Source organism: Gossypium arboreum, chromosome 5, assembly GCF_025698485.1.
Source record: "Gossypium arboreum isolate Shixiya-1 chromosome 5, ASM2569848v2, whole genome shotgun sequence".
NCBI lineage: Eukaryota > Viridiplantae > Streptophyta > Magnoliopsida > Malvales > Malvaceae > Gossypium > Gossypium arboreum.
In genome coordinates, this window is record NC_069074.1 from 90,184,240 (window position 1) to 90,212,051 (window position 27,812).

Sequence of the window (27,812 nt, forward strand, 5' to 3'; positions counted from 1 at the left end):
TATTATTATAACTATTATTATATTAGTGTATATTTTATGTACATATGTATATATATATATTTGTACATATCATTATTTTATATTATTATTGTAAATTTTTATGTATATATTTTTTATGTACGTTTCCTAATATTTTCTTTTATTGTAGATATTATTATTATTATTATTACATACTTTTATTATATGCATATATATATATATGTATTTTTATGTACATATTATTATTTTATATTATTATTACCAAATATATCATTTTTCCTATTTTATTATTAGTACATGATTTGTTTTTATTTTGTAAATATCATTATTATTGTTATTCTAATATTCTAGTATTCCATGTTAATATTTTTCATTAATGATATCATTTTTTTTCGTCCTTTATCTATTTTAATTTCTCACTTTAGGAATATTTTTTCTCATGTTTTGATTAATTTCAAAAATAAGGCAATGTACCGATTTAATATTAAGCCATCGATTTCATCGCTATGTTGGGTGAAATTAATCGACTTGTGTTAAAAACGGACACCCTTTCTAAAAAAAATCGAAAACTAAAATTCTCATTTTTCAATCGGATCACGATTAAATATTATATTGAACTCGTATTTTTGAAAATCAAGTCAACACATGTTTGTGAGATACCAATTTTGGGCGTCGCGAGGGTGCTAATACCTTCCTCGCAGAATCGACTCGAACCCTAATTTTTATCTGGACTTTCACGTAGACCTAAATTTGGCATTCTTTTTGTTTTAAAATAATTAGGTGTCCGATCACACCTATAAAAAAGGATCGGTGGTGACTCCCTTTGTTAATAAAATCGAAAGTTGGTTTTCAAATATTTAATAAATCGCCACAATTAGCGACCAAGCAAAACTAAAAATTTTTTTACGTCGCTACAGCTGGCGACTCCACTGGGGACCCTTTTTGAGAGTCGAGTCGAATTAAACTCGCGTTGTCAAAATTTTCAAAGTTCCTTGTTCAAATTAACATTTAGTCGTGATCTTCAAATTTTTTGTTTTCAAAAAAAAAATCATGCATTTGCATCGTATTGTATATATTCTAACTTGTTTTATCCGGTTGTTTTTCAGCTTTAAATTTTTGTGATTTTAGTTTGGTTTAGTTTTTTAAATAAAACGTAAAGGTTTGCAAGTTTCTCCCCACACACCGTGCACGTGCATTTTTGTTGCATAACATGAGCTCTCTACCCGGCTCGTCTGTTTAAGTGAAAGTAAACGCTACGCTTCGTGAGTTAACTCGTCCCCTCTTGCAGGCTAGTGAATACTTTCGGGTTACATATGACTTATGCTTTCGTGAGTTAACTTGTCCCTCCGCATAGGCATAAGTAAATGTAATCCCTCGAATTGAACTCGTGAGCCTGTGATAGGCTATGACCGAGGCTCCATGCTAATCTTAGCAGATGATAGTACGGGCAATTCGAGTACCTATCTAGAACCAAAACCGCATATAATGAACCATACGAGCCACCTAACTAGAGCCATGCCGAACCTCTGTCCGTTTAGTAGTCCCCAAAATAAGTGCACGGGAGGAATGCCTCTTGCCTTTTGCATTTTCACTTTCTATATAAGAGGATTGGGTCTGTTTAATAAACTAGGTCGGGTAGTTCGATTTGTTGAAGTTCTCTATGTTTTTCTGCCTGTATTAAATTACTAATCAAGTTTGTTTGTCTGTATTTTTATTTTTCATCATGCATCGAAGGCATCTTGTTAGGAAGGTGCTGATTAGAGATTGGTTGCCAAAAACGGGTTTCTAATGGAGGAGTCAATTATACGAGTGACCGAAATATTGTGTAATACTCCTTTGATTAAGGAAATGCCTAAATAGGGGCTATCTTGAAATTAACACCAAATTTTTGCATATTCATTCATGACTGACATTCATTTAACATTCATGCATTCATTTATGCATTCATTCATTCATTGCATATTCCATACTCGTTCGCTGAGGTTAAAACATACAATTCGCTAGTTGTGCATACCACACGGGAAACCAGGGACATTCCACGGAAAACTGCCTAGCCTTTAAGAGAAGAGTTCAAGGACTCATTGATGCAGGTATCCTACGATTCGATAGTGCCAGTAATGCAACTGGGAACCCATTCCCTAACCATACTGAAAGGGATGTGAGCATAGTGGGGAAAGTGGACGAATGGAAAGTCAGAAGATGGGTTACTGAAATAAAAACACCTCTGCAGAGAATCTTGGAGGTACTAGTTGAAAAAGGGTTGCTCTGTCGTTTTAACGGAATATTTGAAGGAAAATATGCAAAAGGTCACAGTTTTTGTGAGTTCCATGGCATTGAAGGGCACGACATTCAGTCCTGTGAGGAATTCAGAAATTTACTGCAAAATATGATGGATAACAAGGAGATTGGGATTTTTTGTAAAGCCAAAGAGGCCGATAGTGGAGAAATATGTGCCTCTGACAATCAATCATCAGGTTTCCCGTATAAGCCAAACCGACCGTTAATAATTTATTATGACGCGAAGAAGGAGCCGGTGAAACCAAAATGATAATCGAAGTACCACCTCCTTTCCCTTATAAGGACAATAAAGCGATCTGTGGAAGTACAATGTCAACATCGTTACACTCAAGGTGAAAAGCTTGAAGCCACTGGCGAAGACATTGGGGAAGTAAGTCATTTTACCCAAGGTGGATGGTGCTATTCTAAAGAAGTTGAACCGATAAAGAAAAGTAGCGACTTGAAGCAAAAGGGAAAGCGGTGATGCACGAAGTCGAAGTCGAGCAAGAAATTCCACCGTGCAAGAAACTAAAAAGCACGTGAATGAGAAAGAAGCTCAAGAATTCTTGAAATTTATTAAGCACAATGAGTATAGTGTGGTGGAACAATTGAGCAAGCAGCCAGCGTGAATCTCAGTTCTATCTCTACTGTTAAATTCAGAGCCACACCGGAATGCTTTATTGAAGGTGTTAAATCAAGCTTATGTGGCCAACAACATATCTGTCGAAAAGCTTGATATGTGGGTAAACAATCTGAATGCGGACAATTTCATCTCTTTTAGTGACGATGAGATACCGCCAAATGGTAGAGGCTTGGTGAAAGCGCTGCATATCACGACTCGTTGCAAGGGATACATAATACCAAACGTACTCATCGATAATGGGTCAGCGTTAAATGTCATGCCATTGGCCACGCTTTCCAGAATACCGATGGATTTGTCCTACTTAAGGCCCTGTCATTCCACGGTAAGGGCATTCGACGGGACGAGGCGCGAAGTCATGGGAAAGATCGAAATCCCTTTGGAAGTGGGCCCTTACATTTATGATGTCGAGTTCCAAGTCATGGACATTACACCCTCTTATAACTGCCTTTTAGGAAGACCCTGGATCCATTCTGCTGGAGCAGTTCCGTCCTCTCTCCATCAAAAAGTAAAGTTCATCATGGATGGCTGTTTGGTCACAGTCGAGGGCGAAGAAGACATTGTTGCATCTATCTCTGCTGATGCACCATACCTGGAAGTAAGCAAGGACGCAGTGGAATGTTCCTTTCGATCCCTTGAATTCGTCAATGCCACTTTCGTCGCTGAGGGAAACAGAATTCCGATGCCAAAACTATCGAGAAATACCAGAATGGGCGTCAAGTTGACCGTAGGAAAGGGAGCTCGTGCGAGAAGAGGTTTAGGGAGACATCTGCAAGGAATAGTTAGGGCTTTAAAGCCAGTGCACCACAAGGCCCGATATGGTTTGGGGTTCCAGCCTGACATACGTCAAAGAAGAAGACAGTGGAAGAAGGATCAAGAAAGAAGAATTGCGAGAACTTTGGGCCGAGAAATAGAATGGAAGCCCATAACGTTCCCTCCTTTGTCAAGAATATTTACGTTTGCGGGAATGATATACCCAGGGCAGTATAGTGCACAAAGCACAATGATAATGATCGAAGAGGGTTTTCAGAATATCAGTATAAATGTCATTGATAAAGGAGTTGACGCGAGTAAAGACGTCTCAAGGATACGCCCTTGTCCCCCGGGTTTCAGGTTGAACAATTGGACTGCTGAGGACCTTCTTGTAGTTTATAAGTCTTCAGAGTAATGCTCAAACATTAACCCTCTATTGTGTCCTTAGATATAATAGGGATTCTTTTGCTAGAGCTTATGATTTGCTCTTTATCATTTAAGTTAACATTAATGAGATGCATTTTGTCATGGTCTTTTCATTCTCATTAACTTCATAATTTTTCCTTTTTCTGACCGGTCATTGCATATATCTCACATCATGTCATAATATTATGCTTGTTGGTCTCAATACTTTGATGCTCCTCTATAGTTTCCTTTTCCATTCAACTTTCAGGTGCTCAGATATCAATGGCATGAACAAACCCGTTATGAGTCCTGAAATCGATTTTGAGAAGGCTGTTTGTTTAGGAGAATTCGAAGCCGAAGAAAATGCTGAAGACTATGTCTCGTTGCCTGACTTGCTAAAAATGGTGGAACAAGAAGATAAACAGATTTTGCCTCATCAAGAATCTGTCGAAACAATAAATTTGAGAACTAAAGAAAAGAAGCAAGAAGTGAAAATTGGGACCTCTATTTCAGAGGACACTAAGCATAATTTGATTGCTTTGCTCCGTGAGTACAAAGATGTATTCGCCTGGTCATATCAAGACATGCCAGGATTGGATGAAGATGTAGCGGTCCATAAGCTCCCATTAAAGCCAGAATGCAAGCCCATTCAACAAAAGCTAAGACGGATGAGGCCTAAGATGTTGTTGAAGATAAAAGAGGAAGTCAAGAAGCAATTTGATGCTGGTTTCCTACAAGCCTCCAAATATCCAGAATGGGTGGCTAACATAGTCCCGGTGCCAAAGAAAGACGGCAAAGTCCGAATGTGCGTGGATTATCGTGACCTGAATCGAGCAAGTCCTAAAGATAATTTTCCTTTACCAGACATTGATACATTGGTGGATAACACAGCAAAACATTCATTGTTTTCTTTCATGGACGGATTCTCGGGGTATAATCAGATCAAGATGGCCCCTGAGGATATGGAAAAAACTACCTTCGTAACAATGTGGGGAACATTCTACTATAAGGTGATGCCATTTGGGTTAAAGAATGCTGTGGCAACATATCAGAGGGCTATGGTGACGTTATTCCATGACATGAGGCATAAAGAAATAGAGGTCTACGTCGATGATATGATTACTAAGTTTCGAGGGGAAGAAGAGCATGTAACGAACCTGAAGAAGTTGTTCGACAGACTGAGAAAGTTCCAGCTAAAGCTCAATCCGTCCAAATGTACATTTGGGGCTACCTCAGGAAAATTGCTTGGCTTCATTGTCAGCGAGAGAGGCATTGAAGTTGATTCAGATAAAATAAAAGCTATTCAAGAGTTACCACCCTCGCGCATGCAAAAGGAAGTCAGAGGATTTTTAGGGAGATTAAACTACATCGCCCGATTTATCGCTCAACTTACCAACCAATGCGACCCAATCTTTTGACTCCTTCGAAAACATAATCCCGGAGAATGGAACGAGGAGTGCCAAGTGGCTTTTGACAATGTAAAACAGTATTTGTCTAATCCTCCAGTGCTAGTACCGCCAATGCCGGGAAGACCATTGATATTGTATTTGACTGTGTTCGAGAACTCAATGGGTTGCGTACTGGGGCAACACAACGAGTCAGGAAAGAAAGAAAAGGCGATCTACTACCTCAGTAAAAAGTTCACTGAATATGAGACAAAGTATTCATCCATTGAAAAATATTGTTGCGCTCTGGTTTGGGTAGCTCGGAGACTCAGGCAATACATGTTGTATCATATGATATGGTTAATTTCAAAGCTAGATCCAATAAAGTACATGATGGAATCACCTGCACTCTCAGGAAGAATGGCATGGTGGCAGATCTTACTATCAGAGTACGACATCGTCTATGTGAGTCAAAAGTTAATAAAAGGAAGCGCAATAGTTGACTTTTTGGTGACCCGAACAATGGATGAATATGAGCCATTGAGATTTGAATTCCCGGATGAAGATTTGATGTGCATTACAGAAAAAAAAATGCGAGTCATCAAAAGAGAAGTCATGGAAGATGAGCTTTGATGGTGCATCGAACGCATTGGGGCATGGGATTGGAGAAGTCTTAATATCGTTAGAAGGGAATCATTACCCATTCACTGCCAGGCTGAATTTCTTCTGTACCAATAACATAGCAGAATATGAGGCCTGTATCATGGGGCTTCGTGCAGCTATCGAACGAAACATCAAGATCTTGGAGGTGTACGGGGACTCAGCCCTAGTGATTTACCAAATCCGTAGAGAGTGGGAAGTGAGGGACCCAAAATTGATTAAGTACAGTGATTTAGTAGCTGAATTGATCAAAGAATTCAAAGAAATAACTTTTCATTACTTTCCGCGAGAAGAAAACCAATTAGCTGATGCCCTGGCCGCATTGGCTTCAATGTTTAAAGCAAGTAAAGAAGCAGAAATAATGCCCCTCAAAATGAGCATATACGAGGTCCCTGCACACTGTTGTAGCATTGAGAAAGAGGCAGACGGACGGCCATGGTTCCATGATATCTTAGAATATATCAAGAATCAAAGCTATCCCGAACAAGCGGATGAGAACGACAAAAGAACAATCAGAAGAATGGCAGCGGGATTTGTTCTTGATGGGGATATCCTGTATAAAAGAGGAAAGGATCAAGTACTTTTGAGATGCGTGGATGATGTTGAAGCCAGAAAGATACTTGAAGATGTCCATGAAGGAATCTGTGGGACACATGCCAATGGTTTCAGTATGGCCAGAAAGATTATGAGACTCGGTTATTATTGGCTGACAATGGAAAGTGACTGCATCAATTTTGCCAGAAAATGCCACAAATGTCAAATCTACGGCGATAAAATTCATGTAACCCCTTTACCCCTTCATGTCATGACTTCTCCGTGGCCTTTTTCTATATGGAGCATGGATGTTATAGGGCCAATTTCTCTAAAAGCATCAAATGGACATCGATTCATTTTTGTGGTTATCGATTACTTCACAAAATGGATAGAAGCCGCTTCGTTTGCTAATGTGACGAGGACTGCAGTTTGCAAGTTTTTGAAAAAGGAAATCATTTGCCGATATGGTTTGCCTGAAAGAATCATTTCGAGATAACGCCACGAATCGAACAATAAGATGATGAAAGAAGTGTGCGGCGGCCCAAATAAAGCATCATAACTCCTCGCCCTATCGCCCAAAGATGAACGGGGCTGTTGAAGCAGCCAACAAAAATATCAAGAGGATCATTGGGAAAATGACTGAGACATATAAAGATTGGCACGAGAAGCTACCATTTGCTTTGTATGCATATCGTACATCTGTGCGAACATCTACGGGAGCAACTCCTTTCTCTCTGGTCTATAGAATGGAAGCTGTGCTACCTATTGAGGTTGAAATCCCCTCGCTGAGAGTCTTAATGGAATCAAAGTTAAAAGAAGCAGAATGGGTTCGAGCTCGATATGATCAGTTGAACCTCATCGAAGAAAAACGTCTAAGGGCAATTTGTCATAGGCAGATGTACCAGAAGAGAATGATCGCGGCTCATGATAAGAAGGTACGGCCAAGAGAATTCCATGAAGGAGAACTCGTGCTGAGGAAAATCCTTCCAATACAAAAAGACCTGCGAGGAAAATGGGTACCAAATTGGGAAGGACCATATGTCGTAAAGAAGGCATTCTTAGGAGGAGCTTTGATCCTTACCGAGATGGATGGGAAAGAGTCGTCGAATCCAGTGAACTCAGATGCTGTGAAGAAATATTATGCTTAAGATGAAAACCCGAAAAGGGCATCTTAAAAAAAAAAAAGGGGGGATCAAGGCGAAAACCCGAAAAGGGCGTCTTGATTAACACAAAAGATTAGGATGAAAACCCGAAAGGGCATTCTAATGAAGCAAACTGGGCTTAAAGAGCAAGGCATTTTGAACAGTGGGACAAACAATGAGACTACAGCATTTGAAGCATTTTTGGAAAGCTCGAAATCTTCTACACAAGAAGCCATGCTCGAAAAGATTCTAGATGAAGGAACGTGGAAGAGTTCGTGTGTTGAATATCTAAAGCATCTGTATCCATTAAATGCGATCAATTTTCTCTTTATGACACTTTCTCATTGGTTAGTTTTCTTTGATTGCCACGTTTGAAATAAATAAATGTGAGGTATCCCTTTGTCCCTACCTGACCATTTTCATGTATCTCATTATGTCGTTTATTTTCATGATAAATAGTGAAATGACATACTCTAAACAAAAGAAATGTTAAGCATTACCTGGATAAGAACTTGATAAGTATAAGAGCCTCAACGCAAGGACAAAGTTCAACCGGGGGCAGAAGAGTGATATCTGAGAAACGTCGATTACTCGTGACGCTTGAAGACAGGTATAATGACTGAAGAGAAAGTCGAGAATCAAAGCAATGAACACAGATCCTCAACAATCGTGGCTAAATGGACATCGACAAACATGCTTAAGGAGCTTTGCATAATCATGTAGGCATAAAAGCATTTAAGACAAACATGTGCATATCATGATAACATCATACATGGCATATCTGGTACTCCAACGAGCAAGAAATCTTGAATGAGAGTCGAATGAATCAAAGGAAAAGACACCGAATTCTACCAAAGGACGAGTTTTGGTATTTTGATGTTTTTAATTCATGCTTTTCAAGGAAAATCAACTCATATTGCGAGAGATGAGTTGAGCCTCAAGACACGTTGAGGTATTTTTAATTGTTGTTCTCAAAATCAACTCATATTATGAGAAGTGAGTTGAGCCTCGGGCACGCCTGAGGTATTTTTAGTTTTAAATTGACTCATATTGCGAGAGGTGAGTTAAGCCTTTTAATTTTGTTTTTCAAAATCAACTCATATTGTTAGAGGTGAGTTGAGCCTCGGGCACGCTGAGGTATTTTCAATTTTGTGTTTTAATTTCAACTCATATTATGAGAGATGAGTTGAGCCTCAAGACACGTTGAGGTATTTTTAATTGTTGTTTTCAAAATCAACTCATATTGCTAGAGGTGAGTTGAGCCTCGAGCACGCTGAGGTATTTTTAGTTTTAAATTGACTCATCTGCGAGAGGTGAGTTAAGCCTTTTTATTTTGGTTTTCAAAATCAACTCATATTGCTAGAGGTGAGTTGAGCCTCGGGCACGTTGAGGTATTTTCAATTTTGTGTTTTAATTTCAACTCATATTGCGAGAGGTGAGTTGAGCCTCGTGACACGATGAGGTAATTTCAATTTTGTTTGTCAAGAATCAACTCATATTGCGAGAGGTGGGTTGAACCTTTTAATTTCTACTTTTTCAAAATCAGCTCATATTGCGAGAGGTGAGTTGAGCCTCAGGTCACGCCGAGGTATTTTCAATTTCTGTCTTCATTATTATGTTTTTGAAAGAATCAGCTCATATTGCGAGAGGTGAGTTGAACCTCAGGTCACGCCGAGGTATTTTCAATTTCTGTTTTCATTATTATGTTTTTGAAAGAATCAACTTGTATTGCGAGAGGCGAGTTGAGCCTCAGGTCACACGCCGAGGTATTTTCAATTTCCGTTTTTCAATTTCTGTCTTTCAAAAAAAAATCAACTCATATTGTGAGAAATGAGTTGAGCCTCAAGACATGCTGAGGTATTTTCAATTTCTGTTTTTCAAAAAATCAACTCATATTGCGAGAGGTGAGTTGAGCCTCAGACACGTTGAGGTAATTTCAATTTGTTGTCAAAAAATCAACTCAGATTGTGAGGCGAGTTGAGCCTCGAGTCACACGCCGAGGTATTTTCAATTTCGCCTTTCAAAAAAAAAATCAACTCATATTGCGAGAGGTGAGTTGAGCCTTGGCTCACGCACTGAGCTATTTTCAATTCGTCTTTCAAAAAAATCAACTCATATTGCGAGAGGTGAGTTGAGCTTCAGATTACACACTGAGGTATTTTTTCAATTTATATTTTTCAAAAAAATCAACTCACATTGTGAGATGTGAGTTGAGCCTCGGGTCACATGTCGAGGTATTTTCAAAATCTGTTTTTTAGATTCTGTTTTCAAAAATCAACTCATATTGCGAGAAGTGAGTTGAGCCTTGGTTCACGTGCTGAGCTATTTTCAATTTCTGTTTTTTTTCAAAAAAATTCAACTCATATTGCGAGAGGTGAGTTGAGCTTTTTAATTTCTGCGAGAGTTGAGTTGAGTCTTTTAATTTCTGTTTTTCAAAAATCAACTCATATTACGAGAGGTGAGTTGAACCTTCAGTCACATATCGAGAGAGTCAATTCATATTGCGAAAAATGAGTTGAGCTCAGGATCACATGCCGAGTAGAGAATAAAGATTGAAGCTGATTGAAGACGTCAGATTCTGTCTCCTTAAAGTTGCGATGGAGTTGATCGAGGGCATCGATCTTGCCTTTTCGGAGTCGCAGAAGAGAAGACCAAAACCTTATCTCACTGAAGCGATAGAAAAGCATATTGAAGTTGTAGATCTTATCTTTACGAGTTACGATGAAGCGGATCGAAGCCACAAATCTCATATCCTTGAAGTTACATTGGAACAGATTGAAGCTACAAGGCATATCTCCGAATTTGCAGTGGATTGAACCAAAGCTACAAGATGCGGTGGACTGAAAAGGGACTAACTAAACAAAAAGAGTTCCAAAGCAAGTCAAGACCTAGCAAGACCGGGCAAGTTTGGTCTTCCTTGAAAGTCTTTGCTCTATTATCGTTGCACGACAATGAGCAAAGAGGGGCAGCTGTAGAAGCCCAAATTGCCCGGGCCCGATTTCATCAAAACCCAACCAAACCTCTAAACCCACTAAAACCCTTAACTCATGACCCATTTACATCTACCCAAACCCATTACAAAACCTAAATATTAAACCCAATTTAAAAGCCCATTAAGCCCCCAAAAAAACCTAACCCCAAAAAAAAAAGAAGAAAAAAGAAAAACCTAACCCAAAAAAAAAAAGAAGAAAAAAGAAAAACCTAACAAAAAAAACTAAAAAAACCTAGCCACCTAACCACTTTCCCACTTGCCCCATTTTTCCTCCCATTTTTCCTCCCATTGTCTACCACCACCACCTACAAAATAGAAAAAAATAATAGAAAATCATGTAAAAGATGGCTATAAAAAGCCATTCAAAAATCATGTAAAAGAGGAGGATTTTTAAAGATTGAAAAAAAACACAAAATCTCTTCAAATTTTGAACACAAAAGAAACATCAATAAAAGGTTGCATCTTTTTTTTCCTTTTCTTCGAATCTTTTTTTTGTGTTGTTGTTTTTCTTTCTTTATATATACATATATTGTTAAAAAATTTACCTTTTTCCGCCACTGGTGGTGGTGGTGCATGATTTGACTTGACGATTTGACGACCGACGATCGACCGTGACCGGCTCCCCTTGGCGGATTTCCTTTCCCCCTCCTTCTCTCTTCTTTCCCCTTCTTTTTTAGGTATTTTATATATATTATGTTTATATTTTTAATGCCATTAGTTATATATTTCTTATGTATATATTCTTAAATACTATTATATATACATATATATATATTTTAAATACCATATTGTGTATATATTATTATTACAAATTATTACTATTGCTAGTATTATTATAACTATTATTATATTAGTGTATATTTTATGTACATATGTATATATATATATTTGTACATATCATTATTTTATATTATTATTTTAAATTTTTATGTATATATTTTTATGTACGTTTCCTAATATTTTCTTTTATTGTAGATATTATTATTATTATTATTACATACTTTTATTATATGCATATATATATATATATGTATTTTTATGTACATATTATTATTTTATATTATTATTACCAAATATATCATTTTTCCTATTTTATTATTAGTACATGATTTGTTTTTATTTTGTAAATATCATTATTATTGTTATTCTAATATTCTAGTATTCCATGTTAATATTTTTCATTAATGATATCATTTTTTTCGTCCTTTATCTATTTTTAATTTCTCACTTTAGGAATATTTTTCTCATGTTTTGATTAATTTCAAAAATAAGGCAATGTACCGATTTAATATTAAGCCATCGATTTCATCGCTATGTTGGGTGAAATTGCCGGCTTGTGTTAAAAAACAGGACACCCTTTCTAAAAAAAAAATCGAAAACTAAAATTCTCATTTTCAATCGGATCACGATTAAATATTATATTGAACTCGTATTTTTGAAAATCAAGTCAACACATGTTTGTGAGATACCAATTTTGGGCGTCGCGAGGGTGCTAATACCTTCCTCGCAGAATCGACTCGAACCCTAATTTTTATCCGGACTTTCACGTAGACCTAAATTTGGCATTCTTTTGTTTTAAAATAATTAGGTGTCCGATCACACCTATAAAAAGGATCGTGGCGACTCCTTTGTTAATAAAATCGAAAGTTGATTTTAAATATTTAATAAATCGCATACAATTAGCGACCAAGCAAAACTAAAAATTTTTTACGTCGCTACAAATATTAAGTTAATATAATATATAAATATATATTTTATATCAAAATATCTTAGATTTTTTTTCTTTCAACGTTAAACCGCCTCATTTTATAATAATGGCATATTTACCTATTTAGTCCTTTTTATTTTCTTTAATCTATAATTAAACTTTTGCATTTATTTCAATCTAATCCTTTTTCCTAATTACTTCTAATTAAGTCGAATTCACCTAATCAAAACCTAATTAAACACATAACTAACTTTGTAAATATTTATAATAAATATTTACGAATCCGATTATCGGAACGGAGTCCCGAGAATGCATTTTTTTCTTTCTTTTCTCTTTTTTTCAATTTAACTATATAATCAATAAAATTTTCCTATCAAAATTTTCATGCAATATTTCTATCGTAATATAGACTATGCCACAATATTAAAATAAATTTTCTTTTTAAATCAAATTTGTGATTACGAAACCACTATTCCGATTTTATTGAAAATGGGTCATTACAGAGCCACAGCCTGGCACTTACACAAATTACTATTTACTGAATCTTAAACAACAATGGTTCATAACTCTATAATTTTTAATAGCCTACCTCCACTGTAATCCCTGGTAATATTATTTAGTACAGCAAGAATGGAGAAAGCCTACCCATATCCAACACTACCTCCTGTATAATCCCTTGTAATATTAATTAAGTGCAGAATCAATTATGGGTTGTTAATTTGCTATTCACATTCCCTTGTTTTTTTTTAGAATGAAAGACGAAATGAGGAATAAAATTTGATTAAGTTCCAAGGTTTCTAAAATTATGTGTTTGCATTTTATGAAGAAAATTCCATCTCTAATGTTCCATGGACATACACTTTTCTATTCTTCATGGCGTATTTGACTTTGCAAATTACAGGTAACGTCGTTTAGACGTTAATAAATTTTTTTTTTTAAATTGTCAATGTGGGACTCCAAAATTGTGACCTTTTTGAGAGTTTCTAACTTTTCCACAAATAAATTACAAGTAACTTTGTTTAGACGTTTATTAATTTATTTAAGTTTTACAAAATTATAATGTCGAAATTATTTTTTGAAAAACGGGAATCGACTTTTTAAAACAAAAGTTTGGAGTCACCACCAATCCTTTTTATTTAGGTGTGATCGGATCACCTAATAAAGCGTTTTGATTTATTAAAATATTGGTTTTGGCCAACGAAAGTCAAGAAAACGGGTTCGGGAGCCGGTTACGTACGAGGAAGAATCAACACCCTCGCAACGCCCAAAATTGATACCTAATTGATTAATTAATATCCTAATATTGAAAATTTGAAGATTTTTTGAAAAACAATCTCATTTAAAAAATGTTTGAATATACTCGGATTGGATGCTAAGATTCTCTTGTCCCGAGGATGAAAAATATTATATCCAGCACGTTAGGGTACAATATTTCAAATCCTCGATACCAAGATCGTCTTATGATTTCCAAAATTCATGAATTGAAAATTTCAAAAGGATATTCAATTATTTGGTCAAACGGAAAAACCGAAACCCAGCACGTTAGGGCATGATTTTTCGGATTTCCAAACACGGAACATTGCCTTATTTTGAAAGCTTTTACTTAGCGAATATAAAATTGACTCAAAATATGTTTATTTGATTTGTTTGGGAAAGAAATGAAACTACTAATATTGGCCAAATATATTGGAGTTTAAATCACGAGGTGATAGCAGGAAATAAAAGCATAATCGCGAGCATAGCATAATAATGCATGGCAAGAGTACTATACAAATAAATCATAATCATATGAAAATAAAGTACCAACAATGACAACACACCATACATTATACAAAGACTAATATTAACACAAAAAGCTAATAAATTACAAGGTAATTTTAAGAGAAGTACCAAGTCAATGAACACAAATGGAATGTAGCAAGTTTTAAAATAAATAAGAATGAATAACGTGAAATCATCTATATGCAAACAACAAATTTCATGTAAGAATTTTTAAAAACAAGTAATATATGTGAAGATTTAAAATAGACATAGGTAAGAAATAGAAATCAAAATAAATAGTCTACTAAGGAGTAATATATGAAGGAATTTTGAAACAAATATTAAATGGGAAGAAAATCAGAATACATAATATACAAAATATAGATCTATCTATTTAAATAATATACATATAATGAAAAACCTATAGAAATAATAATATAAAACGTTTGAAATAAAAAAATATATCATAAAATAACTTTAAAAGACCTAAATTATATATATAGATTTAAAAGGAAATGTATAATCATGAATAGATTTAAAAGAAAGTACATAAAATAATATAAAATCAACAATATATACAAAAAAAAACACAATGTACAACAATTCAAAAGCGATGATATAGGAAACATTATATATATAAGTGTAAAAAAATAATTTTGTAACGAAACAATATAAATGATATACAAAAATATATATATGAATAAATATTATACATAAAATACAAATAGCTTAATATAAATAATATATGCAAAAATAATAATATAACATTTGAAGCAAAGAATGTTGATAAAGAGAATTTTAAAATAAATAAATAAAACAAAACGAAAATATACAAAAGGAGAAACGAAAAATGGTTTTAACAAATATATTATAGTTAACAAAATAATATTGTTAGGAAAGTTGTCTATTTATTTATTATATATTTGATAAGTAAATAAGTTTTACATGTTATTATTTATAATTAATTATGTTAAGTGGTTAGTAAATGATGGTGTTGATTGCCACTGTAACACCCCAAACCCGGCCCAGACGTTATGACCGGATCTGACATGCCACATCGAAGCGTTCAAAACATTTTATATTGTTGATCCAGAAAAACTTACTTAGTGTTTTAAAAGATAATTTCATTATAGGTTAAAGTGAATGGAAGCTGTGCACCAGGTAGGAAACCGGAAAAGAGGTGGTAAGTCCATCGGACTGCTTAAGTACCAAGCTCCCTTTGGATCCAATCCTAGACATGCATACCGCCATTGCCACACCTTAACGTCATGGATATTTCTAGGAAACCGATTTGATTAAGTCATTTTTAGGAAAAGTGATTAATTTTGGAAAATACTTTCATTGCGGAAGCTTTGCTTGTTGTCGTGTTATTTTGAAATCAATTGTTGTTTTTGAAAACGCGCCCTAAAGCTATCCAATTTCAATAGTTAAAATAAGTAATACCTATCTTAGTAATACATATTAAAACCATCAAAAATAATTAAGCGGCCTTATTACATTTAAAACCCAAAACTTCAAACGTAAATAAAAGGATGTCCAGTTCACGGAAGAAAATCAAACTTTCGAGCGGGTGGCCACTCCGAATTCCTTCACGACTCCAAGCCCACTATGGTTGGGGATTACTGCGTGGATGAAAATAAAAGGGGTGAGTTTGGGGAAACTCAGTGTAAATTAACCCAACCATAGCCTATATCAGCTCAAACCACGAAATAGAATAAGTTGGCCTTAGCCCGAGCAATTTCGAATAAAGCCCATAGGCCCATAATGAGCGTAGCAGATATTACATGTTTATGCGAAACCCAACCAGATTCATCCATAACACCCCGTACCAGCTTTACACCATGTGGGAGACTACTCGACCCACCCAACCGCTACACACCACGAAATCGCAGCGAGGTGCCGGATATTGTGTGAAGTCACCAGATCTGAATATTGTGGCGAGCCACGAATCAGATATATGTGGCGAGCCACCAGATCAGATAATCGTGGCATAGCCACCAGGACGCTTCCTCCATAATATAACCCATCTCCCCATGCAACAGATATATAATCATGGCATACATCATACAGAATCAGATCGTCATGCTTTTCAGTCAAAATTAACCCTAGGGGTATAACGGTAATTTTGCACCTAGGGGTATAACAATAATTTTCCATACATAGGGGTATTATAGTAATTTAGCTACTTTTAGGATTTTCATGCATATCCTAACTATTTACGTACTATCAGAACACTTACACAAGATACTTATCGAATTGGGCCCATTGGCCCATGAACCCGATCTTTGGCCCATTAAGCCCAAATTATCAAAATGTACGAAATCGCGTCTGCAGTTTATTACTTTAGATTACCAAATATACAAAACCAACTATCTTACGAGCATTCTTTTTCATAAATTCCCAAAATACCGACTTTTCGGCATTTCGCTTTTCGCTTTTGCCAATCTAGTCTATGAGAGGGTGTTAGTTACACACTTTATGACGATATCTTGTGAGATCCACACACGAACCGCCTACAATTGGATTACTAACACGTTAATTTAACTATTCAAATACAAACTACGTATTAACCCCTTACAATATTCGGCCAACCACACCTACAGATCATAGTAAGCTTATAAGAAATCAATAAGCAACTCATTAACAAATTTTTGTTAATGTTTACCACATAATCATAATTTCACTGCAAGCTGTCTTCCTGAGCAACAGTCACTAAATCATTTATAACTGGAGCTACGAAACTCCAAATCAAGTGCCGTTAATTTTCCCTAAAAATAGACTCATATATATTCTATCCATAAAATTTTCATAATTTTTGGTTTAGCCAATCAATACCAGATTTTTCTCAAAGTTTCCCATGTTTCACTGTTTGACTAATCTGACTACTCTTCATTACGAATCAAATTTCTCATTGTACAGAATTCAAAATATGTTCTTGTTTATTTCATTAGAAACTAGACTCAATAACCTTTAATTACATAATTTATTTAGATTCTAATTCATCTCCCACAATTTATGATGATTTTCCAAAGTCACATTACTACTGCTGTCCCAAGCAGATTTATTACCAAATCACTCTTTCACACATACCTTGCATGCATGTTATTTAAACATGTATATCACCAATCAATCATCACATATCTATGATTTTACTTAAGTATAATCTTCATTTCATAATTTGAAAGCACAACATGTTAGCCAATTTTTCCCTTAGCATCTAAGGCACATGCATGCTCATTTGTTTGGCTCAACTTCACCTATCTTCCATTTTTCATCAAAAGAACATGAAACAACAACCATTTCCTTCATTTTAATTCATGACTAAATGCTCACAACACAACTAAAAACCAAAATATGCTTCAAGAGTTAAGGTAGAATCAAGAAGAACTCATGAACATCAAGATAGAAGCAAACTACCATGAACTTACCTTCAATTTTCTTCCCCAAGTGACCGAACATTCAAGAGCTTTCTCCTCTCCTTTCTCCTCTCTAACTTTAGGCTATGATGAACAAAGATGGACAAAACTTTGTTCTTTTCACCCCTTTTTTTTAATAAAATTTCATATTTCATCCATTTAATTCTTTAATACAAAAGACATGAAATTCCCATTATGGAACATTTACCTAACCCATTATCATGGAACATTTATCTAACCCATTATCAATTTGTATCAATTTGTACCATAAATTATGGATATCAAGTGCACATTTTGTCTACAACAACATGATGGCTGGCCACTTCATGTAAAATGGGAGGTTTGTCATGCAAATCCTCCTATTTTGCACTCCTATTTATTTGGCCACTTCAATTTAGCCTATAGCATTTTCAAACATTTTCACATAGGTCCTATTTCATAATTTCATCCCCTTTTTCTTATGGAACAAAAATTAACTAAAATTGTCGGGTTCTATCTTAAGCTTGGGCCTTCTAGAGGCCCACTAATATAATTAAACCTATGCCAACATTCACAGAATTCCCGAAAATTGGGGCGTTACAGCCACAGCCTGGCACTTACACAAATTGTTATTTACTAAATCTGAAACAACAGTGGTTCATAACTCTATAATTTTTAATACCCTACCTCCATTGTAATCCCTTATAATATTATTTAGTACAGAAAGAATGGAGAAAGCCTACCCCCATCCAACTTGCAAGTTAATCAACAATTAAGTTGCATACATCTAAATTGGTTATTTTATTTAGATTTTTCATTGATAAATCAAAACTTATTAGGGGACTTGTATTTAGTGATAATTATAAAGACAAACCTTTGGATTTATTGTTATTAAATAACGATCCAAAAGACTTATAACAAAGACTTATAAAGATAGAAGATATATCATAAACAAACTTATATGACTCACACCAAATTGACATTATATATTTTTAAATATCTCTTAAATTTTAATGATATTATATATACTTTTAAAATAATATATTAAATATTAACAAATTTAGGTAACTTTTATACTTTTTTAATATTGTTATATATATATATATATTTTAAATTGAGTTTTAAAAAATTAATTTTATTATTTATATTTTTGAATTTTTATTTATATGTTTTTAAAATTTTTATAATCAAGACAAAATCGGTTAAACTTGTTTTTCTTTTTAAAATTAAGACTAAATTAACAAAATATGTAAATATTGAGGACAAAATTTGTTATTATACCACATTTTCTTTTATCACCACATGCATTTTAACGATGGAGTGACTACAAGTTGTAATTTAATCGAACCAAAGTGACTAAAATAACAAAAAAAAATTGGTGATAAAAATAAAACACTCTAAAATTTAGGTGATTATCTAAGTCATAATTTTATAACTCAATCAATTGTATTAGATAACAGAAATCGTCAAGCCATACACCACAGTGGTTACATCAGAAACAATAAGCTCGTATCAACATCTAACTTATCTAACCCATCTGCGACTCCATAGAAACATACATAAAAGAGATAGATCCAATAGCTTTCACCAGGGAGCCCACATGTTTAAATACTTTCGCAATATTCCATGGTCGAATACCCGGGTTTGAGCACCAAGAAATAGAAAGCATGGGCTCAGACTCAATGACAAGGTGTTTACACCCAACCCAACCAGAGTTTGCAAAGATCTCCAAACCATTCTCAATGGCCAACAATTCCAGTCTTTCTCAGACATCCTCTAGAGGAGCCGTCCATGTTAAACATTACAAAACCAATTGCGAGAGGTCGCCAATGATTCGAGTTGTCACCCCTACTCGAGAATGAAGAAAAACAACACTCCAAAGGCTTATTCCACCAACAATCTCACTGATAAATGCAACTTTAATCTAGAAAAAGGAGTAAAGCTTTGTCAAAAGCAAAAGTTCACCCAATGGCAATAATTTCCCCCTAAATAGCAGCTCGTTACAAGCCATCCAAATCTACAGTGTTACTTAGCTTTTCCTTTTAAAAATAAACAAAAGCTTCCCAACAAAAAGCCATCCAAGGATCGATTTACAAAACTTATAAAGCCCCACTAAGCATTGAACTGCATAAAATAAGAACGTGAAAAAAGAGCAAGAATAAAACAAATGATAGACGGGCAACACAACGAATTAGGCTCAAAATCCTTTCCCTTTTGCACAGAAATCTTTTGCTGGAAGTCTCTATAATATTAACATCCACAAAAAAAGGTTGCAAATTGGAAGGTATTTTTAATCTCCAAATGCATTCACCAATCTATCATCTTCAACCGGAGGAACATTTGACAACAAATTATACAGTTTATTAACTGAAAATCTGACGAATGAGTAGAAATTCCATATAAGTGAATCCTTCTTCGAAAGAACCTATAACATTCAACCCACCAACCCTTTAAGATCATCAAGCACCCTAACCTCCTTTTCTAATAAACCCCCTGAAAAGAGATGTTCCCAATTATTATGCGACCAAGAAGAATTAATAGAATAGTCCACGACCTTCGCATATTTATCATTTGCCAGTCGAAAAAGTCTTGGAAAGCACATCCTTAATGGTTTCTCAGCAGACTAGATATCAAATCAAAAAGGGATATTACAACCATCTCCTAGCACCCACAAAAAACCCTCAGGCCCAATAAAAGATAAAATCGGCTCCTCCTTTCATTCTTCAAGATTGATTTCTAGGTTGCTAATATAGACCAATTGGTCCTCATACTCAACCGCCAAGGAAGAGAATCAACTCCATATTTTGCTGAAATCAATTAGCGTCTTAAGGAATTCAGTTCAGTCGCGAATTTCCATAACCATTTTGCAAGAAGAGACTTATTCTGAGCAGCCAAATCCACCACTTTAAGGCCCCATTTTTCTTAATCATGCACACCGTCATCCAATTTACTCGAGCCATTATATGACTGGAAGAATACCACCTCAAAGAAAAGATCTACGAGTCCCATTAATCTTGTCGAGAACACCTTTACGAATTTTGAAAATGGACATATAATGCCACGACAATGAAGAAAGAACAAATTTAACCAAAACAACCCGTGCCACACAAGATAAATAACCATGCTTCCGCAGGGCCCCAAACCCTCACTTTATGAGGATTAACACCTAATGGTATTGGAACCCACCCATTGTTTGAAAAGTCAAAAAGGGTGGGCACCGAAAGTAGAAAGTAAGATTGGTTGGCAAGTTGGGTTAAAAGTTGGCATGTGATAATTGCAATTTTGGTCCCTAATTGTATAGGGACATTGCAAGTTGATCCTTGAACCTCAACTATAAATAGGCCTAACCATTTCTTACTTTCTTCATCCCATAATTGCCATTCTCTACTTAAGACATTATTCTCTCTCTTTATTTGTAAATTTCACTTGTAATTTTTGGAGTGAAATATATTTGGTAGTGCCCGAGGACGTAGGCAAATTTTGCTGAACCTCGTTAAAATTCTGGTGTTCTTTATTATTTATTTTGCATATTTTGTGAATGTGATTGTAGTGATTTATTGTGCTATTAAATTACGATAGAGGGATATTCTGGCTAGGAAAGACTTGGTATTTAAGTGATCTTCGTGATCTACCTCTCTTTACTGGGAATTGAACTTAGTGTGATTTTTCAGTACAACATTTTTTCTCTTTCACACGCTTCCGCGCAACAATTGGTATCAGAGCCAGATTCGTACTTGGGGAATACGACCATTTACGGCACTATTCACGTATACGATACTATTCATGTATACGGTACTATTTACGATATCTGATCTGTTCACGATATCTGATGAGTTGGGATTGAGGAGAAAATGGCAAAGAAAGATCGTCATCGACAAGGACTCTGTGACAAATGCAAAATTTGAAGTAGAGAAATTTGACGGTACCAATAATTTTGGTATGTGGCAATGTGAGATCCTGGATGTCTTATGTCAGCAAGAGCTAGATATAGCCCTTGAAGAAAAACCTGACAAGATGGATGACAAAGAGTGGGCCAAGATCAATAGACAGGCGTGTAGTACAATCAGCCTATGTTTGGCCAAAGAGCAGAAGTACTCTGTCATGAGGGAGACATCAGCGAAGAAGTTATGGGATACACTGGAAGAAAAGTTTCTAACGAAAAGTCTTGAAAATAGGCTTTATATGAAAAAGAAACATTATCGATTCACGTATGCACCCGGTATGTCAATGAATGACCATGTGAACTCATTCAATAAAATTTTAACAGACTTGCTAAATTTGGATGAGAAATTTGAAGATGAAGACAAGGCATTATTGTTGTTGAATTCCCTTCCTGATGAATATGATCATCTTACCACCACATTACTTTATGGGAAGGACACGATCACATTTGATGCGATCAGAAAGCGTTGTATAGATCTCGAGACTCGAAAGAAAGATAAAAGAGATCACAGAGATACAACCGCAGAAGTCTTAACAAGAAGAGGTCGTTCACACAAAGACAAATCGGTAGAAGGGAAAGTCCAAAGGAGACCCGCTAAAGATGAATGTGCCTTTTGTCGTGAAAAAGGGCATTGGAAAAAGAATTGTCCTAAGCTACAAAAGGGCAAGGCTATTTCTAATGCATGTGTAGAGGAGCATGATGAGGAGTCAGACTTTAGCTTGGTTGGCATGGCAATGGCATGTCAAACGGATGAGTGGATTTTGGATTCAGGATGTACTTACCATATGTGTCCTAATAAGGACTGGTTTTCTAGTCTTAAAGAGCTAGAAGATGGAATTGTTCTTATGGGCAATGATAGTGCTTGTAAGACAATGGGAGTGGGTACAGTCCAATTGAAGAATCACGACGGCTCAATCCAAGTCTTAACAGATGTTCGCTACGTACCTAGCCTGAAGAAAAATCTCATCTCATTAGGGGCCCTAGAATCTAAAGGGCTCACAATCACTTTGAGAGATGGATTACTAAAAGTAGTAGCTGGGCAATTGATGATGATGAAAGGCACAAGAAGAAATAACTTGTATTTTTTAAATGGAAGTACAGTTATTGGATCAACATCAACAGTTTCTACAAAAGATGTAGATTCAGAGGCTACCAGATTATGGCATATGCGATTGGGACATGCTAGTGAAAAAGCTTTGCAGACTTTGGTGAAGCAAGGCTTGTTGAAAGGTGCAAATTCTTGCAAATTGGAATTCTGTGAACATTGTGTTCTGGGCAAGCAGACGAGAGTAAAATTTGGTGCAGCAATTCACAATACGAAAGGAATTCTAGACTATATTCACAGTGATGTGTGGGGACCTACCAAAGTGGCTTCTTTGGGAGGTATGCACTATTTTGTTACTTTTGTTGATGATTATTCAAGAAAAGTATGGGTGTATCTAATGAAAAGAAAAAGTGAAGTTTTGGATGCATTTCTGAAATGGAAAAAGATGGTGGAGACTCAGACTGGTAGAAAGGTCAAACGACTTCAATCAGATAATGGCACTGAGTACAAAAATGATCCATTTCTACAAGTATGTCAAGATGAGGGCATTGTACGACACTTCATTGTTCGGGATACACCACAATGAGAATGGGGTGGCGACGCATGAATCGAACTATCTTGGAGAAAGTTCGATGTATGTTGTCCAATGCTAGATTGGGCAAAGAATTTTGGGCTGAGGTAGTTACATATACGTGCCATCTAATTAACCGTTTGCCATCAGCTGCAATAAATGGAAAAACTCCTATGGAGATGTGGACTGGTAAATCACATCGATTATGATTCTTTACATGTATTTGGTTCCACCGCATATTATCATATAAAGAATCTAAGTTAGACCCAAGAGCAAAGAAAGCATTATTCTTGGGTATAACTGATGGAGTAAAAGGATACCGTCTCTGGTGTCCTGATACAAGGAAGATTGTTTTCAGTAGAGATGTGACTTTTGATGAATCAACCATGTTAAAGTACAAGGATTCACAAAAGGATGACAAAACCAGTAGTACTTTGCAGCAGGTGGAGCTTGAAAAGGTTAACGATGATCCAGCTAATATTGAAGGGACAAATGATGAAGAGGTTCCTACCCAAGAACCTTAACCTCTACAGCAACAAGATTCAATTGCATATAGGAGGCCAAGAAGAGAGATTCGTAAGCTTGCTCACTTTGATGATATAGTGGCCTATGCACTTCCAATTGCAGATGATGATATTCCTTCCACTTACACAGAAGCAATAAGTAACCTTGATGGTGTAAAGTGGAAGCAAGCAATGAATGAAGAAATGCAGTCTCTTCATAAAAATAGGATCTGGGAGTTGGTGACACTACCCAAGGGAAAGAATGCAATTGGATGCAAATGGGTATATGCAAAGAAGGAAGGATTTCTTGGTAAAAATGAAATTCGATACAAGGCTAGATTGGTAGCAAAGGGTTACGCTCAGAAAGAAGGAATAGACTATAATGAAGTGTTTTCTCTAGTTGTGAAGCATTCATCTTGATGTGAAGATGTGAAGACTGCATTTTTACACGGTAATTTGGAAGAGGAAATCTATATGACTCAGCCAGATGGATTCAATGTTGCTGGAAAAGAAAATTGGGTTTGTAAACTGACAAAGTCGCTTTATGGATTGAAGCAATCTCCGAGGCAGTGGTACAAGCGATTTGATCAGTTCATGAAAGGGCAAAGGTACACAAGAAGTAAATTTTATCATTGCGTATATTTTCAGAAGCTACAAGAAGGAACTTTCATATACTTGCTCTTATATGTTGATGATATGCTAATAGCATCTAAGAGCAAAATTGAGATTGAAAGATTGAAGACTCAACTCAATCTCGAGTTTGAGATGAAAGATCTAGGAGAAGCTAAAAAGATTCTCGGCATGGAAAATGGAGAGATAGAGCTCATGATAGAGTTAGCTTGTCTCAGAAGCAGTATTTGAAAAAGGTACTACAGCAGTTTGGCATGAACGAATAGACAAAACCTGTAAGTACCCCGTTGGCTTCTCATTTCAAGCTTTCTACACAACTATCTCCTCCGACGAATACAGAACGAGAATACATGTTGCAAGTTCCGTATTCTAATGCAGTGGGTAGCTTGATGTATGCAATGGTATGTACAAGACCCGACATTTCACAGGCAGTTAGTATAGTGAGCAGGTATATGCATAATCCTGGAAAAGGACATTGGCAAGCTGTGAAATGGATTCTACGGTATATTCGAAGACCGTGGATGTTGGATTCTTGTTCAAGCAGGATAATACACTTGGTAAAGGTGTTATTGGGTACGTTGATTCTGACTATGCCGGTGATTTGGACAAGCGAAGATCAACCACCGGTTATGTGTTTACACTTGCTGGACGACCAATAAGTTGGAAGTCTACACTACAGTCTACAATTGCGTTGTCAACCACGTAAGTGAGTACATGGCGTAATGAGAGGTCAGAAGGAGGCTATTTGGTTACAAGGTATGACTAAAACCTTGGATTGGTCCAGAGCATATTAACGTGTATTGTGATAATCAAAGTGCTATTCATTTAGCAAAGAATCAAGTTTATCATGCACGCACAAAGCATATTGACGACGTTTCCACTTTGTGCGGAAATTATTGATGAGGGGAAAATTTGTCTTCAGAAGATCAAGACTGCAGATAATTCCGCAGATATGATGACCAAGGTGGTAACAGTAACCAAGTTTGAACATTGTTTGAACTTGATTAATATCCTGCAAGTTTAACAGTTGAAGAAGGCACTATCAAGTATTGTTGTCAAAGGCAGAAAGAATTGTGTGAAGATAAGATTATCCTAATCAAATCTTCAAGGTGGAGATTATTGGAACCCACCCATTGTTTGAAAAGTCAAAAAGGGTGGGCACCGAAAGTAGAAAGTAAGATTGGTTGGCAAGTTGGGTAAAAAGTTGGCATGGGATAATTGCAATTTTGGTCCCTAATTGTATAGGGACATTGCAAGTTGATCCTTGAACCTCAACTATAAATAGGCCTAACCATTTCTTACTTTCTTCATCCCATAATTGCCATTCTCTACTTAAGGCATTATTCTCTCTCTCTATTTGTAAATTTCACTTGTAATTTTTGGAGTGAAATATATTTGGTAGTGCCCGAGGACGTAGGCAAATTTTGCTGAACCTCGTTAAAATTCTGGTGTTTTTTATTATTTATTTTGCATATTTTGTGAATATGATTGTAGTGATTTATTGTGCTATTAAATTACGATAGAGGGATATTCTGGCTAGGAAAGACTTGGTATTTAAGTGATCTTCGTGATCTACCTCTCTTTCCTGGGAATTGAACTTAGTGTGATTTTTCAGTACAATATTTTTTCTCTTTCACACGCTTCCGCGCAACAAATGGAATACCCAAATACATTAATGGAAAAGTGTTAATGCCACAACCCCATAAATCCACCACCTCAGTTGTGATTGCTTCATCAATACCAATAGCAAACAGCTTCAATTTCCTATAATTAATGCTCAAACCAGAAAAAATCTCAAAGCACCTCAGCATACGTATAATTTTTTTTTTTATATTTACCACGTCACCTTCAAGGAAAATAATCGTGTCATCCGCAAATTGTAGGTAAGAGATACAGAAACCATCCACTAAACCTGATAAACCATAAATTAAACCAGAATCTTTAGCTTTTAATAGAGCCAAATGAAGTGCCTCCGCCACTAACAAACATAATAAATAAATAATCACCTTGACGCAGTACCGTTGCTATAGAAATTTCCCTAATTGGAGAGTCATTAATAAGCAACGCAATTCTTACCGCCAAGACACACTCCAAGATCCATAACCTGCATCTCTCGCCAAACCCTATTGCATTCATTAAATGATAATAAATAAATAAATAAACCCTATGGCCAAAACCATAACCATTATTTTATACATAGAGTTTACAAGGCTAATTGGTTGAAACTCCCACAAGTATTACGGGCTATCGACCTTAGCAATCAAAACAACAAAAGACGAGTTGATGCTTCTGGAAAGCTTACCAGGGTGAAAAATTCATTGAAAAACTTTGTAATTTCATCCTTGAGGTAAAACCAGTCATTTTTATAAAACTTTAAGCTGAAGTCATCTGGTTCTCGAGGATGGAAACTGTCGTACAACCAAATTGCATCCTTAATTCCATCCATTGAGAAGGGACCTTTCAAAGCATTAACTTCAGAATCCGAAAGTCTAGGGTATTTAGGTCCAAAACAGAATTCCACTGCTTATACGAGGAACTAAACTGGTGATAAAATTCCTATAGAATCTTATCTCTCAGCTCTTTAGGTTCCTCAACCCACTTATCTTTGTGTTCTCACTTTAGTTTTTCGGTGAAAGAAACCCATATTTCTATCTCCCACTTTCAACATCAGACTCGAGACATTCATTATACCAAGACATCCACCATAGCTCTTGAGTCAACTTCTTTCACACTAATTCTTCGGTCGAAAGATCTCTTAAATTACTAGTTGCATCGAATTCCTTAATATCCCTTTCTAAATCTTTAATTTTATTACTAATAAAACCAGAACCGTGTTGAAGATTCCTTGAAGGATACAGATTAGATTCAAACTAACAGGAGGAGCTACAACAATTTAAAAGGAATAGGATCTGGAAGGTAGTGTCACGGCTTGCTGATTGCAACATAATTAGCATAAAGTGGATCATTAAGAACAAAGCAAGATGAACATACCACTCACAACAAAGCAAGACTATATCACTCACAACAAAGCAAGACTTATGGCTCAGGATACACTCAAATTGAAGGGATAGACTTCGAGGATATATATGCATTTGTTATTATTAATGTAATTCAATCTATAAAATTAAATTTGGAGAGCTCAACTATAAATCAAAATCTTCCCTTCATTTGTAATCGAAATTTATATAGTTATTAAATATATTTTAATAGTATTTACTCAATCAGATGATATGTATTGCTTTCTTGTGATTCATTTCAATTCTTTTGTTGTCCTTTTATTTTTGAACTGTTTCCGCTTCAATTCGATGTGTTAAAAAAATTCTGTAAAAATTTTTATTTTGTAAGAGTTAGACTGATTTAGATAGATTTGAAGCGAAAAAAATCGCCAAAGACCATTCAATTTACGAGGCTAAAGTTCTAACCTATGAGACATACCTATGTATAATATTGTACAATTTAATCAATTTAAATTTAATAAACTTGTAATGA